The sequence below is a fragment of the Hibiscus syriacus genome, unplaced genomic scaffold (assembly GCF_006381635.1).
Source record: "Hibiscus syriacus cultivar Baekdansim isolate YM2019G1 unplaced genomic scaffold, ASM638163v2 tig00013285_pilon, whole genome shotgun sequence".
In the NCBI taxonomy this organism is placed as follows: domain Eukaryota; kingdom Viridiplantae; phylum Streptophyta; class Magnoliopsida; order Malvales; family Malvaceae; genus Hibiscus; species Hibiscus syriacus.
Genome location: NW_024062299.1, coordinates 354437 through 371815, shown reverse-complemented (window position 1 = coordinate 371815; position 17379 = coordinate 354437). Strand labels below are relative to the sequence as shown.

Below are 17379 nucleotides of genomic sequence, written 5' to 3'. Positions count from 1 at the left end.
ACCACTTCATTTAATCTTTCTTATTCATTTCATTGATCAACATATATCTTTCCTTAAACCATCCACTTGGGTAGAACCCACCCAACCCATCCATCTCATTTACTCGAAGCTAATTCAACTATCACACATTTATATATATATATATATATAAGAGAAATAAGACTACCATTTGTTTACCAAATGTGATGAGTGATGAATAAATTCCGATATAATTTGATAATAATCCTTGAACCCTTTTTTATTCTCTAGACGAACAAACACATTATTCAACGAGTTCTTTGATTTAATATATATATATATATATATAATGATTGTTAATTTGTTATTACCTCATGGAACTCGTTTCCAGCTCACACCTCCATATTATAAGATTTCCCTTCAAATTCAATGCTGCTTCAGTAGTTTTTATTTTTTTTATACACTCAACCCTCTCACAAAACAATAAAATTGTGGATCTAAAAAAGAGTAACAAGTAACAATGGTGAAAAGCAACAAAACAATCACACATTTCCCACGTCAAAGAGTTTTCAATCCAACAGGGTTAGAAACAAAAAGCAATGAAATGAAATTTCATCACTTGGATCTTTTGATTCAAGCAAAAGAGAGGAAAAATGTTATAAAGAGTAAAATCCCAAAAAAATTCCAACACCCAGAAAACAAGTGTCACACATTTCCCCCCTGGATATCGCAAGGTATAAGATTGCAATGGCAAACTCCACCACACTGTAAAGTGCCCAAAACCAACCAAATAAGTTGACACACCAAAATTTTCATCAGCCAATGATCCCATGACCTATCACCTCTCAAGTATATCCACCGATCTATCCTTTTTCTTCAGCTCCTTTTGCAGCTTTGCTTCGTATGTATATATATATCCTTCAATTATTTTGGTTATTATTAAGTTAGTTGGAAATTCGAAAATACTCTTGCTACATTGCTTAAATCTCACGGTTGGTGCCACTGCTACTTTTCTTTTTTACTTCATTTGGTACACAAAAGATTTCATTTTACTCCTTTCCTCTTTTTTCTACCTTATGCTTTTGTTTTGAGCCTTTTTCTTTCATGGGTTGTTCTTCACTTCTGCATTGATTTGCCATTTTGTCAAGTGCCCATTTTTGCTCTTTAGCTTTGGGTTTTAAAGTTTTCTTTTTTCTGGGTCTTAACCACTGATTAGCCCTGGAAAAACCCTTTTTTTCTGGTCTCTGGTATATGGTTTCTCTTTCAAAGATTATTTTTTCTTTCTTCCTTTTAATACCCAACTGCATTTTGTTTAGATTTCGTGGTTGCTTCTTCGAGTAACTAATCCTTGTTTAGGGTAAGCACATTTATCAGATGCCTCAGCTACTTTGCTTCTATCGTGTTTGTTTTTAATTGCTTTATGTTGCTTTGGATTCCATTATTACCTAGGTGTTCCTCAAATGGATTACTTCATATTTCAGTGCTTTCTCCTAGCTTATTTGCATTTGCTCACCTGAAATGGAAATGTTTGTTTGATCTGAATCTTACCATTAGTATTTTGCTTTGTTCATTTCTATTAAACTTTCAGAATTTTGGTTGTTTCTTGTTTGCTTTGGCTTGTTTGAATTGAAGTTGTTGTTAAATGGAATTTTTTTTATACCTATATATTTCTTGGAATAGGGAAAATTGGCATCTATGTAGAAAAACCTCCTGAATATCTAAATTTTCTTGTCTCTGGCAACCTTATTGTTTGTGTTATGGACTCCATGATTGTGTTATGGAATCCATGATTAAGGATGTGGGAGACTAAGAGAAGGTACTCATGTTAGGAATGTGATTTCGAGATTCCAATATGAGAGAAGTTCCTAAACAGACGGTGATGGCTATGAAGTCTTACCAAACCAGGCTCAGTTGTTGGTTAAGATACATATTTGCAGATCCCTTCATTCCATACACTTCCATCCTTGGCGGCATTCTGCTTGCAAAGCGGTAATCGAGTTTTTGTCCTACTAAATATGTTTCCTTATACCCTTTTATTATGAAGCTCGGATGAATGAATTTACACATTTTTAACTAGATCATTGATCATTGGATGTTTTCCCTTCGTTTCCTTATTATACATGTTTCTCCTCGTCTCTCAGGCCTAGATCTTACCCGATTAATCAGCGGTTCTTACTGCAAGACTTACACTGGTCTACCAAAATTCAACGAGTAGAGTGGACAATCGGTTAGTGTAGTGATGATCTAGTTTCTCCATATTGTGCTTCTGATATAATGTTTGCTCTCTCATTGCTCGTTAAACATATTTTTGACAGTGGCATCTCTACAGTTCATGCTGTTTTTATTTCTGCTTTGTCGTTGTACCTTGTTTTCGGGTCGAATCTCTTTCTGATGAACTTGCTGGTCTTCTCGTCTTCAGAAGTCACACTTTCTACTTTTGGATTAGGGGTGAGTGTTAACCTTCTTATGTGACCTTTAAGAGGTTCAACCGATTATCTTGTGGACAATTGATCTGTTCTCTGTAAAATTTCGACTGTGAACTAGGATCCATGTTAGCTTTTTTTAACACGGATACTGTCTCATATAATGCTTATGCCGCTGGCTTTCGGCTCATTCATTAGGATTATATGCTTATATAGTTCCTCCGAAGAAGAAATTTCTTTATCATTTCAGCTTTTGTGTGGAAGTGATTAGCAATGTTTACAGGGTGGCAACCGGCTCTTCATTGACTATCCTGGATAAAATCGAGTGCTACTTCTGGTGCTAATCCGAGAACTTCCTAAAATAGTTTACTATTATTTTACAGGTTTCTGTTGGATACTTCCTTTCAGATCTTGGAATGATTTGTGGCTATATCCTTCTTAGGTGAATAGAATATGTAAGTGTATTCTCTATGTGGATAGCATTCTGACTTGCATTTTATTATTTGTTTCTTGTGTTTCTGTTGTAAAGAAGGATGGTAACCGTTGTCACTGTGGTCCGAGTGTCCATAAATATTCGAGGGATGCCTTCAGCATCCTTCCAAATTGCATCTTTAAAAACTCCGTCTTTTTCTAGACTAACCCTGTGATTCATTAATTGAATGGAGTTGAGTATTTATACAACCGGTAACAATTTAAAGCGAAGCAGACAACAAATGATAGGATGCCTCGTCCTTAAAAGCGCTTATGTTTGTTTAGTATATGTGGTGTTAAGCGATGATGACTAATAAGATATTAGCATCTGGTTGCAGGTTATCCATCACACACTTTCGGGAATTGCGGTGGCATATTCAATGTTTACCGGAGAAGCGCAGCTTTATACATACATGGTTCTTATATCTGAGGTGACAACTCCAGAGATAAACATAAGATGGTAAGTTTGAATTGTTGGGATTCCGTTTGTTGAATTTCGGATATTAAATTAAACCATCTCCTGTTTCTTTCATGAAGGTATCTTGACACGGCTGGTATGAAGAGGTCCACTGCATATCTCATCAATGGTGTTGTCATCTTTTTGGCTTGGCTGGTGAGCTCAACTTTTTGTTTTTTTCATCGTAAAATGGATATGGTCCGCTATTTGTAGAAACTGAAGTAAATTATAAATTGTAGATTGCAAGAGTTCTGCTATTCGGCTACATGTTCTACCATGTATACTTGCATTATACACAGGTACTTTTGCCTCCATGCTCTTCTTTTATGTCAATTTCCCTTTCATCCCGATATTCACCGTCCGTCAAATGTGTTGTCTAAGATTGTACGCCCTACTGCAACCGACTTTTCTGAAATTCCACGCAGAAACTGTAAACTATTAGAACAATTCATGTGCAACCGATTTGTCTGTTATAAGTATTTGCTAAGAATCTGTTCTGACTCGATTGGCTCAAATAGGTGATCAAGATGCATGTCTTTGGCTACATGTTGGTTTTCGGGGTGCCATCCGTGTTAGCCATTATGAACTTGATGTGGTTTGGAAAGATTATTAAAGGTGTGGTGAAGGTTTTAACAAAGAGGCAGTGATGTCGACGGATATCGGGAATAGATGCCTAATGTTTTTCAGGTATCGTTCTGCCCCGAGATTTTTACATTTTTCTACCACTGCTGCCATGTATAAATCATAGAGAAAAAGGGTCAAAATCTGAGTACTAAAGGAAAAGAAAACCGAGTCTGATCCGATTTCAGGTCGATGGAGATGGCGATGATGTAAATGGTCCCAATCTAATATATATTTCGATAATCATTTTAGTAGTTGCCTTGTTATGATCTGTATACCTACACCAAGTCTCAATTATTTTGTTTTCATGAGCACAATTTCCTCTCAAAGCTTACATCCAAATTGATTGCGATGTTTGAACGTTTGTTGATTATTTGAGTTTCTCTGATTGACACAACAATATTAATATTTATTCAAAATGTGCATTCATTTTAGCTGCAGGGTTTTGAATGTCGCCTAATTGTCATGATTATATTTATGTCGAGTCGGGTCGAATTTTATATGAGGTGCGGATGGATAGGTGTAATATTCAGGTCAGGTTTGGATGAGCTAAAAACCCGACCAGACCTATGACCACCATCCCTATTAACTTGTCAACAACATGAAGCAAATAAGACCAGAATGGAGGGAGGGGTAGATGGTAACTGGTGAACAAAGGTGGGGGAAAAAGGCTGAAAATGGCTATTATATATCCTGCCTCTCTTACATAGTAATAACACTCTATAAAGCTGCGTTTATAAAAAGCCCTTTTTTGTCAGAAAATTATAAACCAAAGGCTACCAAATTAGCCATAAAGGCCTCATTCATCCTTCTTTTCTCTCTCATTCTGAAATCTGATTCTTAGTGGAAAATAAAGAGGAAAATAAAGAAGGTCCACTTTTGTCACAGGCCACAGGGAAAAAAACACAATACAAGAACCTAGCTCCATAATAGTGCAACCCCAGAATGGCATTTCTGTAAATTTAATGGAACCAGACATCCCTCGGACCACACAGGGTTGTTCAGAGATGCATTGACTGGACGCCTTTTGACCAGTACCAGAGTACTGGTCACTGCAATGCTCATTTTTCTGCTGCAACAATATTTCTACCTCATAAATGATGAGATAAGATGCTAGCTCCCAACGACTATCACTTCCCTCACCGTGGCATGTGTGGTTCACACTCCGTGAGTGATTAACCGTGCAAAAAAGTTTGTGTTTTAACACTGGAAATCAAAGATACAGGCAATTAGAAATGGGATTACAAATTACTATATGCAACTACCAATGTGATTAATTAATCTCATTTTGGAGCTGATGACTGGTTCTTGTGGGAAGCTAAAGCGATGATGGAATTAGCAAGCTTGTTAATGGCATCGACCAGGCCGTCCATGCCTTTTTTGTTGATCTCGGTCTTGGATTCTTCCATCTTCAGTCTTCTTTCATGGAAGTTTAGGAGATCTCTATGTCGTCTCTCCTCTCTTTCTTCACTGGCATGGATGGCTTCTGCTATAATGAAAGCGGTTTTGGAGATTGCGGTGCTCACTTCGTCGGAGTTACCGTCACTGGTGGTGCCTTCACCATTATCTCCTCCTCTTCTCCTTCTCTTTGATGGTGAGTCTGAATACTCACTCGTATCAGAATCTGAGCTATATAATCACACATCTCCAATACATAAAAAATATGGAACGTTGGTTTCAAGTATATGGTATGCGACCAAGGTCAAAGGAAGGAGGAAGAGAGAGTACCTACCTACGATGGGAAGTGGCTGAACACATGAAACTGGAGCTGCCGTTGGAGGCGGTGCTGGTGGTGTTAATGGAATTGCAGCAGGTATAGGAACTTGGAGTACTTAGTGTTGTTGCAAAAGAGGAGGCAATGAAGGTTGAACAGTACTAGTCATTGGTCTATCCATAACCAAAGGTAAGTTGGGAATATTGGGATCTGAACCGCCGCCGCCAGCCCACCGCCGTTTGAGGTCCTTTCTTCTCCACCACCTGTTCTAAACGCTCATACATCTGGCGCAACATGTTACTAGGCAAGTTCTTTTGTTTCCTTTCGTTCTTCTCCATCTCCCAATATGATCCTCCACCTTCCTTGCAATCAGCTGCAATACTCCTCTGGTACTCCCTCACCTTATTGTAGTTCCGCATGAGATTATCCCACTTGTCGTTGCACTTGCACTGGTTTTGGCTCCTCAAGCAACCCTTTTTCCAGCAATAATCTTCCCCCCATTTCCATCTCAATTCGGTCGGTTTGTTGCCTCTTCCGTCGCTCTTCATCCTCCTCTCGTAATGCATCTCCTTCGCCTCGATCAACACCAGCGTTTCGTTGACAGTCCAGTTCCCTTTCCTGTATTCCCACGTAACGACGTTGTTACAGCCTTGATCGGCCATCGTCAACAAGTGCATGTAATGGCACCACTGTTAAAAGATCATATGAGAATTTCATGTTTAAGCTGGCTGTTAAGCTATCACCATCTATGCATGATGATATCCTTTTGCTGCACTTAAAACCAGAGAAAATGTTGAGAGTTCAAAGTTGAAATCTAAAACTAGTTGTCGAGAGACCAGTGGTCTCTCTCACCAGAAAGTGAGGGAAAAGCTTAGCAAAATGTGGGAGATCAAATTTCAAATTTTATATTATTAAGGATCAAAAAGGAAAAAATAATAGTTATAAACAAAAATATATTTAAAAAAAATTACAATCAAACTTTACATTATCGATGTTCGACTTAATTTATGTGATGTGGGTTCAAATATTATAAAATGGTATATATTCTTAATCTTTATTCATTATTAATAATGTATGTACATTTTGCAGATATTATTAATAAATGATAATAATAGCACCCTAATTTGGATTAGGGTAATCTCCCACCTAATTTTTTGTGTAAGTTGGACATAATTAGAGAAACGGCCGAGGGCAAGGGTTGGTTTTGACATTATGGGAGGAAGAGGGTAACTTTATCTTTTAGGGTGGGGATTTCAACTATAAATTTATATAAATTTGTATTATTTTCGGTTGTAATAGAAAAAATTATATTTGAAAAGTTTGTGGTTTACAACCATAAAATTTATATAAATTTGTGACATTTTCAATTGTAACCGAAAATATTATAAAAAATATAACATTTCGATTTTAACTTAAAATGTTATTCTATTCAAATTAAAAAAATTATACTTTTTATAAACTTGGCTTAATACCCAAATAAGTGCTCAAATTATACTTTTTTCCCGAATAGGCGCCTACAATATTGAGCACATCTAGGTGTCAAACGTTACAAACATTACCACTTTAGGTGTCCGGACCATTAACTGCGTTAATTTCTCCGGTTAAGTAATATGTGTCATAATCTCATAATTTTAAATTTTTTATATAAAATTATATATATTTTAAAAAGAAAACACAAATTTTGAAATTATCCCAAAACTTTGAAAACCTTTATTTCAACCCTTAAATCCACGCCGCTCACCGCCCTTTGTTGTCGACGAAGCTCCACTCGACCTCACCTCCCCTCGACAACCAAGACCCTTAAAAATCGTGACCGATCGACGACAAATCGATATTTTATACCTTGCGAACCCTAGGATGAAAATCGCGATCCCACGCGATTCTGACAGTTAATCGACGACAACTACGATGTCGTATAACTAAGATGATAGTAAGGACTACGTTGACGGTGGTGGTCGTGGCTGGAAAGGGTGGCTGCAGCGAGTTAGTGTTAGGATTTGAGGATTTTGGGGCTTTTTATAATTTAAAAGAAATTGAGTTTTTTTTATAAATATAATAATATTTTTAATATTTTCTTAAAAAATTAAAATTATCAGATTGTGACACGTGTCATTTAATGGAGAAAAACTAACGGTCGTTACATCCCGAACACTTAAAGTGATCATGTTTGTAACGTCGGGCACCTGAATGAACAAAAAAAAAATACTATAAACACCAATTTAAATAAAAATAGTATAGTTTGGACACTTATTTAAATAGTAAGCCTACAAAATTTTTGATTACTAGTATGACATTTTGTCATTTTTTTAACTTTATATTAATAAGATTGTATTTTAGAATTTCCGGGAAACACGTGTGAATTTTGTCTTTTAGGGCAAGGCATTTAAAAGCCCTCAGTGCCACGTCATGGACCCTCTTTCTTTGCCAACCAGGACAAAAAATTGTTCGGCAGTGGTGTCTCCATTGACTAGGGTTTTGACCATATAGCAATGGGCCCATTGGGTCATTGAAGCCCACCTCCTTCACTTGTATCTTCCGTTCTAAGTTTTGGACTATAGCCTGCATTTTTTCGGTTCGGCCGTTAAAAAATATGCAAACCAATTATTTTGGCTTCAAATTAACGTCATTTGATATTATTTTACGGTGGTATGATTAAGGGTGTAAACGAATAAGAAGTTTGTGAATCATTTAGGTTTGTTTATTAAGTTAAATAAACGAGTATTAATAAAATTTTGGATAAAGTATATAAATAGTCCTCTAACTTTTAGAGTGCTTGCATTTTGGTCACTCAACTTTTAATACAACCATCGAAATTTTCATCATTTTCAGTAAGGTCGTTGTCGTACTCTCTCGTTAGGTTTTGCTAACGTGGCACTTAACTGTCGTTAACACCCTTCTCCTTTTTCTTCTTATGTTCTTCATCCTCATCCGATTTCTTCTTCTTCGCCTCTACAGAGGAGGGACAACGAATAGGGGCCATGACAGACTGGGTTTTGTTCGGAAATGTATGAGGATTTCAACGGTGGTGGCGGTGTGGCGAACAGACAACCTTATCGACCGGAAATCGATAAAAATAGAAAAGGAGATTTTGGATTTTTTGACGAGATTCAGGGCCCTCTCCACGACGAACGGAGGTGAGTCTCGGTGAGTGGCTAGCAAAGTTTTGGTCAAAATGAGGCAATGTTCCTACTGGTACCTACGGTGACGATCACCGGCAATTGACGACGGAGATCGGGTATTGGTGTTCGAACGATTTTCTCACGATTTGGGACAAACAGTGGACGGTGAGTATGAATCGAGGGTCGGGATATGGTCGGTAGACGACATCGGTGACGATGAAGATGGAGCTGTGACCCACCGCTGACCGGAGGTGGGGTGAACGATAGAAGAAGAAGAGAACGAATAAAAAGAGGGGAAGGGGATTAACGACAGTTAAGTGTCATATCAGTAAATGGTTACGATAGAGATCTTACTGCAAACAATTAAAAGTTGAGTGACCAAAATACAAGCACCTCTATAAGTTAGATGACTGTACTACAAGTTTCAAAAGTTAGGTGACTAAAATACAAGAACTATAAAATTTAAAAAACTATTTATACTTTACTTTAATAATTTATATTTATTTGATAAATAAATGAATACAAATAAAAATATAATCAATTCATTTATATTCGCTACAAACTCACGAGAGAATGTATGCATATTAAAGATCAATCTTGCGATAAATTTATTGATAAAGCCTACTATATTTATTTACCATGATGATGATGATGATGATGATGATGATGCATCATCATCATCACTTCAATCTTTCATCATTGCAAAATAACTTAAAAGAGTATTTTACAAAAGGAATGAGAAGAAAACGAAAATTCTGGCAAACCCGAGAGACAAGCTATTCCGAGACTCTGGTCACAAGGCTTCTATTGGGTTCCTTCTTCTCCACTCTTCGCCTTTTCCCTCGCTTTCCTTCTGACACAACCACCAAAAATCCAAACAAGCCTCAAAGAAAATTCAAAGAAAAAAGCTTTGTCTGCAGTATCTGATTCTTCTTCACTATAACCAAGAAAAACCGAAACCTAATTTCGTTACAGCTTATTCGGTGCTTGCAGGTCCACCTTAATTTCTCTGTTGTTGTTAACAGTGGATACTTCTTTGTGGATATGGCGGAGTTAGACAATTGTTGCTCGACGCAATTGATCGATGGAGATGGAGAATTCAATGTGTTTGGACTCGAAAATTTCATGCGGACTACTAATTTCTCTAACTGTGGCCTCTCTTATGCTGTCGTCGCCATCATGGGCCCTCAGAGCAGCGGTGCGTTGCGTTCTTACTCGTTTTGAGCTTTCTGTCCTTTGCGTTCTTACTCGTTTCGAGCTTTCTGTCCTTCTCTTATTACTCCGTTTTTTGTACTTCGACTCCTGCATGTCTATTTTTAGCTCGTTGAAGTTTCTAGGACAAGTTATTGTTGAAATTGTAATATTTTTTTTCAATAGTTACTTTTAATTCAATTTTGTCCAACTCGACTACTTAATTCATTCGAGATCGAGCTTCTATAATGGATTACTTTTGTTAATGCTAAAATGAAACTGAATATCGAGTTAAGTTGATCGACAGTGTTTAGTTGAATTTGGATTTTGTGCGTTACTATCTCTGTAAGTGAACCTGTGCATTCAAAATTCTTTTTTTTTCTTTCACAAAATATCGAATGTAAACATCCTATTGTTTTATTTTTAATCAGAAATTTAACTTTTAAAGGTTAATGATTGTATGCTAATACAGTGGTTACCATTTATCTTTCTAATGTAATATTTATTTTATATGTAACTGTTGAGATTCTTTAGTTGTTCTCTGTGAGTTTAGTTTATTGATAACCCATTAGGTTGATCCCAACTGTTGTTGTAGTATTTTCTGAGGCAATCTGATGGTTTATAGGGATGCCAGCATGTATTTTTAGCTTTTATAATGAATTACTTACGATTGTGTTTGCCTTGTCGACTAAAAGGTCTTGTTTCCATTCACAGGGAAGAGCACCCTGTTAAATCATCTTTTCCACACAAATTTCAGGGAGATGGATGCATATAGGGGAAGGTTAGTTCTTGCATTTCCTAAATTTCTGTTTTCTTTTTGCTTTTATTTTCCCTATCATATGATAGATGTCTAAACCGATCTAATTTCATTGCAGGAGTCAAACCACCAAGGGTATTTAGATTGCACATTGTGTTGGAATACAGCCTTTCACAATTGCCATGGATTTGGAAGGTACTGATGGAAGAGAAAGAGGCGAGGTAACTAGCCTTTTAAAAAATGTTTGACTTTTGAAGATAATAGTATTTGCATTGTGAACCAGGCTATAAGTTGTTTCATTTGGAAAGGGAGGGCTTTTATTGAGTAAGAGTCTTGTTAAAATCAAATTGGAGTGAAATACTGAAATGTTCTCTGCATTTGTTTTATTTTAGCGAGATATGGTCATATGAACATTTACTGGCTTGGGGAATTAAATGGATGTATGTATCACAACCAATTTACCATGCTTCCTTTTGGTCTCTAAAATCCACTGACACACAGAAAGATAGATAACAACATGGAAGACATAATTGTTCTGAATTTGTGAAGGGTGCCTCAAAGAATATATTACTAGATATAAAATGTGTATTAATTAATTATTCCAGTTATTTTCATTTTTGTTTGGTTTTTCATATTTCTTTGTCCACTATCTTCTCATTGTTTTTTTTTTAATTTCTCTTCTTTCCAGGATGACACTACATTTGAGAAACAAAGTGCCCTTTTTGCTTTGGCAATTGCTGATATTGTGCTAATAAACATGTATGTATGTAGATGCATGCTTTTGATGTCTCATATATTTTATGGTAAATGCATTAAGGGTTTCTTGCCTTAAAAGCAAATTTATCAGCAGTACTGCTAAGATCCTCTTAAATCACTATAAATCCTACCAGTACATCCTTGCTTTGTATTTAAATTTGGATATAACGGCATTTTACCTGTTCTGGATGAACAATTCAATCACAATTATAAAACTTTCAACCAAGAGCGCGTGAACCTTTAAAATTCTCAGTATCTCAAATGTATTCAAACATCAATTGGTTGACCTCACTGTGTTTTCCAAAGGCTAGCTTTGGAATTAAGGCCTGAATTAATGGCATCTTCACTGCTCACTCATGGTTCTTGTGCTGTTGTTTTTCTTTTCTTACTTTGATTGCAAAGAAATCCTGAATTAGAATGAGTAATATTTTAATATGTTATGAAGCTTTTAGACAATATTGGATATAGCTCCAATTCTTTAATTTGATCCATTGAAGTAAATCATCAGGTCTTTTATTATCAGTGTTTTTTATCTTTTATATATTTTTTGTTTTATTGTCATGGTTCTTCAATGGTAATGTATGGGTTTGGCTTAATGGTATCTGGCGTTGTTCATATTTCACCCTAATTTTTGAATAGGACGCTAGAAATAAATTTAGGTGTTAATTAGATATTGGATATTGATATAGGTGGTGTCATGATATTGGTCGGGAGCAGGCTGCCAACAAACCGCTTCTGAAAACAGTTTTTCAGGTACTCTGTATTCACATGTTAATTGTGTTTATCTGCTCTGCTAATTGTGTTTATCTCCAACTGTCCTGTGTTTATCTGCTCTGTTAATTGTGTTTAAGAGTCTTGTCTCTAATTTTAATCAAGGTTATGATGCGATTATTCAGCCCCCGGAAAACAAAACTGCTATTTGTTATTCGTGATAAAACAAAGGTATTCACTTTCCATTTCCTTCTAAACTAAGTTTTGACATCATCTGGCTTTGTGCTGAAACCGTTAGGATATTCACTTCTCCCCTTCCTTTTTTGTGACTGTTTTTGTAGACCCCCCTTGAATATTTGGAGCCTATTCTAAGGGAAGATATTCAAAAGGTAATGTCGTGTATTCTGTATTTCCACACTCCCCTCCCCTCTTTATCTTTTTTTCTCTAGCATTGTAATTGGTTAAGTTTATTGCAGATATGGAATGTAGTTAGTAAACCTGAGGCTCATAAAGATACACCCCTCAGTGAATTCTTTAATGTAAGATATTAATATCCTTTTTTAGTTATTACTACATGTTCCTACATGGCTATAAACATTGTTTCATCTTTCAACTTTGACGTGAAGGTGGAGATCACTGCTTTATCGAGCTATGAAGAAAAAGAGGAGCTATTCAAAGAACAGGTAGCCTCACTCTCTAGTTAACCAAGTTTCATCATACTTCAAAATTTATTCTCTAACTAACTTTTAGCGACAGTTGTTAAGTCTTGTCATGTTACTTTGTTTAACCAAATAATTGTGTTTTGGATCCCATGATCCATTTTTGTGTGTGGATACATTAGAGAAGGTTTGAAGTAGCAAGCTTAAATTGTATTAAGAAAAAAAGGTGGTTTTAGAGCCTTACTGCCTTATCTTGTATCTTATGCAGGTGTCTGAATTAAGGCAACGCTTTTTCAATTCTATTTCTCCAGGAGGACTAGCTGGTGATAGACGGGGTGTTGTCCCTGCCTCGGGATTCTCTTTCAGTGCACAACAGATATGGAAAGTTATAAAAGAGAATAAGGATTTGGATCTTCCTGCGCACAAGGTTTCTCTTCATCCATATCTTCCTACCCAGATAGCATTTCTTTGTTCCTTGTTTAAGAAAATGTTTATTTCATCATGTTCATTAGGTAATGGTTGCCACAGTTCGTTGCGAAGAGATTGCCAATGAGAAGTTCTGTCACCTATCCTGTGATGCGGTACTTTGCAGCTATCTTCCACTTAAATGCTACTTTTTTTACTGAATACTTTTTGGTAATGGAAATAGTATATATTGTGTAGGATTGGTTAGCATTGGAAGAAGCTGTTCAATCTGGGACAGTATCTGGTTTTGGGAGAAAGCTGAGCTCTATCCTAGAAACCTACTTTTCAGAGTAAGTTTATCTCTATGGCTGCTATGTTGAGTGACGTAATTGTTGTTTGACGCACCTCTATTTTGATTTGAATTGGATGCAAAAGGATAGTCTTCCAAAATTGGAAAAAATACCTTTTGGCTATAGTAAAGGCTTTAAGCCATGCATTATGATACCGACCTTTGTTAAGTTGGAAGGTTTCTTCACTCATCAAACTTCCATGGGTAGTTCCTAGTTTTTATTTTTAATTGTTTAATTGATTTGATAGTTTTATGACTCATAAAGGACCACTGTTCTTTTCCCTACAAAACATAACCCCGCTTGTACACTTTCAATTTCTTTTGCCATAGATATGACTCTGAGGCAATCTACTTCGACGAGGGTGTAAGAAATGCAAACGGAAACAACTGGAGTCAAAAGCTTTGGATGTAAGTTCCATTTGCTTCTACCATTTTTATGCCCATTCTGTTTCAAAAGCTAGATTGTTTGTCTAGTTAACATTGAAGCTTTTAAATTTAATTCTAAGAAGTTCGTAGCATTCACCAAGGATCTAGTTAACATGCAACTGCAGGATTTCTTAATTCCTTTTTTCATGAATTTATAGTATTATTTGGTGATGGGAGGTCTGATTTTATCAATATCTATTATTTTTATTTGCAACTTCTCTTTGGTTCTATTAATCCCTGCATGAGGTTTTGTTTAGAGCTTTCTTGCGGAGGCTGTTATATTTTAATTTGTAGAATGAATTTCTGACTCTCCTTGATTGTAAATTAAATAACCTTCCAACTAATCTACTGATATATGCATTAATGCTAAATGTAATATGCAATCTGCTTAAGGCCAAGTGAGTAGATTTTCTATTTGTTGCCTCTTCATTATCTTTAGGATCATTTGCATATCTGTATGTGCTCATGACTCTAACATGCTGGTATGATTTTCGTTTGTGTCATAATGAGTAAGCTTGTTGAAAAAATTGATATTATAAAAAAATTCCTCTTATTGAGGTTCTCTCTTGAATTGAGCAGCTTGTGCATCCTGCTTTTCTCAACCTGCTGGGACATCTACGCTTCAAAGCACTTGAAGATTTTAAGTCTAAGTTTAGACTGGAACGGATGCTGAAGGAAGGAGAAGGATTTGCAGCTTCTGCTCATGCATGTACCAGGTCTTGTATGCTTGAGTTTGACAAGGGATGTGCAGGTAATGTAATGAATTCATTAACTATGTCAAACAATCCTAAATTGTTATAATAATACAATATTAGAAGTATTGAGTTTAGTATGTTCAACTTGTTTATCTATTTTCATGGTCTATTTTTCTTCTCTTACAGATGCTGCTATCAGACAGGCTAATTGGGATGCTTCTAAAGTGAGGGAAAAACTGCGACGCGATATTGATGCTCACATATCATCTGTTCGCAATGCAAAATTGTCTGAATTGATTGCTAGATATGAGGTGATTTTATTTAGTAAATTCAACCTTGTATGACTGTTCTATCTGTAGATATTTATTAAAACTTCTCACTATTGTTTTATCAATCAGCAAAGTGCTGACATTTTAGTTTTACTCAGGAAAAACTTAGACAATCACTATCTGAACCAGTGGAGTCTCTACTTGATACTGCTGGAAGAGACACCTGGGCTTCAACAAGAAAGCTTCTTACACGTGAGACCGAGAATGCCATGTCAGAGTTTTCAACTGCTATTTCTAGTTTGAGTTAGACCAATCTACAATGGATAGAATGCTGCAAGGTTTGAGTGATTATGCTATAAATTTGGTTGTGAAGAAAGCAAAAGAACAAGCTGGAAAAGTTCTGATCCTCATGAAGGATAGGTGGAGAATCTTAGATTTCAATTTCTTTGTTGTTGCTGTTCGGTTTTAATAGTCTGCTGTGTTTAATGCTTGATGTAATGTACCAGGTTCTCAACTATCTTCAGTCATGACAATGATTCAATGCCAAGAGTTTGGACTGGAAAAGAAGACATTAAGACAATCACTAAGGATGCTCGTACTGCGGTAATGTTTTTGGATTATTTCATTTGTGGAACTTTAATGTACACTAATTGCATGCTGCAGCAATCTGAGGGGCTTTCAACTATTGTAATGTTTGCAGTCTCTGAGGCTGTTAGCTGTTATGGCTGCCATACGGTTGGATGAGAAACCAGATAAAATTGAAAACATTTTATTTTCTTCCCTAATGGAAGGAACCGTGACTTCTCCAGACCCTCTTGCATCTATCACATGGGAGGAGGTAATGGGGGTTGGTTAGTTTGTAATGTAATAAGTACTTCGTCAAATCAAAGTTCTTATTTAAAATTCACACATGTATTAGGTACCTCCTGAAAATACCCTGATTACACCTGTGCAATGCAAGTCATTGTGGAGACAATTCAAAGCAGAGACAGAATTTACTGTTACTCAAGCTATTTCAGCACAGGTATGTAATCTAGTGCTCCGGTCGGTTGCTGCTCTTTCTAGTCGTAGGAGATGGCATATCAATGAGGAAATAATTTAGGTTATCTTTATAATGATTTTGTTTCTTATTTTAGGAGGCGTACAAGCAAAGTAACTCCTGGTTACCTCCTCCATGGGCAATTGCAGCAATGGTTATCCTTGGATTTAATGAATTTATGCTTCTTCTAAGGTAACTTCATGTAATCTAAAGTGTATAGTGCAGTTATTCATCCCTTTCTTTGAACTTAATTTGTTGTTGGGCAATGCTCGTTTAAAGGGTGTTAAACCGCTAGTTGTTAGCAGGAGTTGGGGCTATAACCCCATAACTAGGAGACTGCTACCATGGTATGATGGACGACGGTTCTTAAACCAACATGTCCAAGCCCCGGGTTTAGCATGAACATTCATCTAAATCCCGATCCCATCTTAGTTCAGTACACTAATATGGATCTTCCTTGTCTACAGACGGTCGTGTTAATTTATGTGCTCATCATAATATTTCTTTGCTGTTGAAACAGGAATCCCCTCTACCTTATGTTTCTATTTGTTGCATTTTTAATCTCAAAAGCCATGTGGGTAACCATGGATGTCCCAGGGCAGTTTCAGCATGGCACTGTGAGTATGAAAGATAATGCACTCTATTTTTGACAATTGCGCTTGTAGTTGTCACCAGCGATTTACTGTTTCATGTGAAGTTTCCCATGTCATATCTTTTTTCGAAACTCTAATTTGGCTTTTCGGCATGCGAATGAAAGCATGATCTATAATATACTCGTAGATGATGAACACAAGTTGGTGCTGAAACGTCTTACTGTGGGCTTGTATCTTCAATATTTCATGTTTTATTTTGTTCCTTGGAATGTTACCTAGTGATTCAATTTCTTTGTTCACCTTCTCTCCAGCTGGCTGGGCTAATCTCCATTTCATCGAGGTTTCTTCCTACTGTGATAAATCTTCTAAAGCGACTTGCCGAAGAGGCTCAAGGCCATCAAACTCCCGAGTCCCCCGGGCAACAATCATCTGTAGCTTTTCAGAGTTTCAGGAATCAAACTCAGCCAAGTGCAACAAGCTCAATCCCAGAGTCATCTGTTTCATCCAACGTTTGTGTGTCTGATGGTGGTATCGAGTACTCAAGCCCCAACTTTACGCAGAGAAGAAGAAACACAAAAACTTAAGAAGCAGAGCTTTCTTTATAAAAAAAATAGGTTCAAATACAATGAAAAATGGGAATATATTGACGTAGACACGCGCTCGTACGCACACAGAGAGAGAGAGAGAGGGTCTTTTACATATGTAACAGAGGATGTAGAATTCGGCTGTGTTTTTAATTTTTTTTTTGGGTTTTTTTGTTGGGTTT

General features: G+C 36.5%; 1 long non-coding RNA gene and 3 pseudogenes across 1 annotated transcript; 3 read left to right on the top strand and 1 right to left on the bottom strand.

Moving 5' to 3' along the window:
- Positions 1-881: 881 nt before the first annotated feature.
- On the top strand, positions 882-2288 carry LOC120205955. Its single transcript, XR_005524069.1, has 4 exons — positions 882-950; positions 1754-1947; positions 2100-2185; positions 2274-2288. It is a non-coding gene; the product is annotated as an uncharacterized LOC120205955 (long non-coding RNA).
- A 61-nt stretch (positions 2289-2349) lies between these two features.
- Positions 2350-4156, top strand: LOC120205851 (annotated as a pseudogene).
- Positions 4157-5164: 1008 nt separating this feature from the next.
- LOC120205954 lies at positions 5165-6342 on the bottom strand (annotated as a pseudogene).
- Positions 6343-9807: 3465 nt separating this feature from the next.
- On the top strand, positions 9808-17216 carry LOC120205950 (annotated as a pseudogene).
- The last annotated feature ends 163 nt before the right edge of the window (positions 17217-17379 follow it).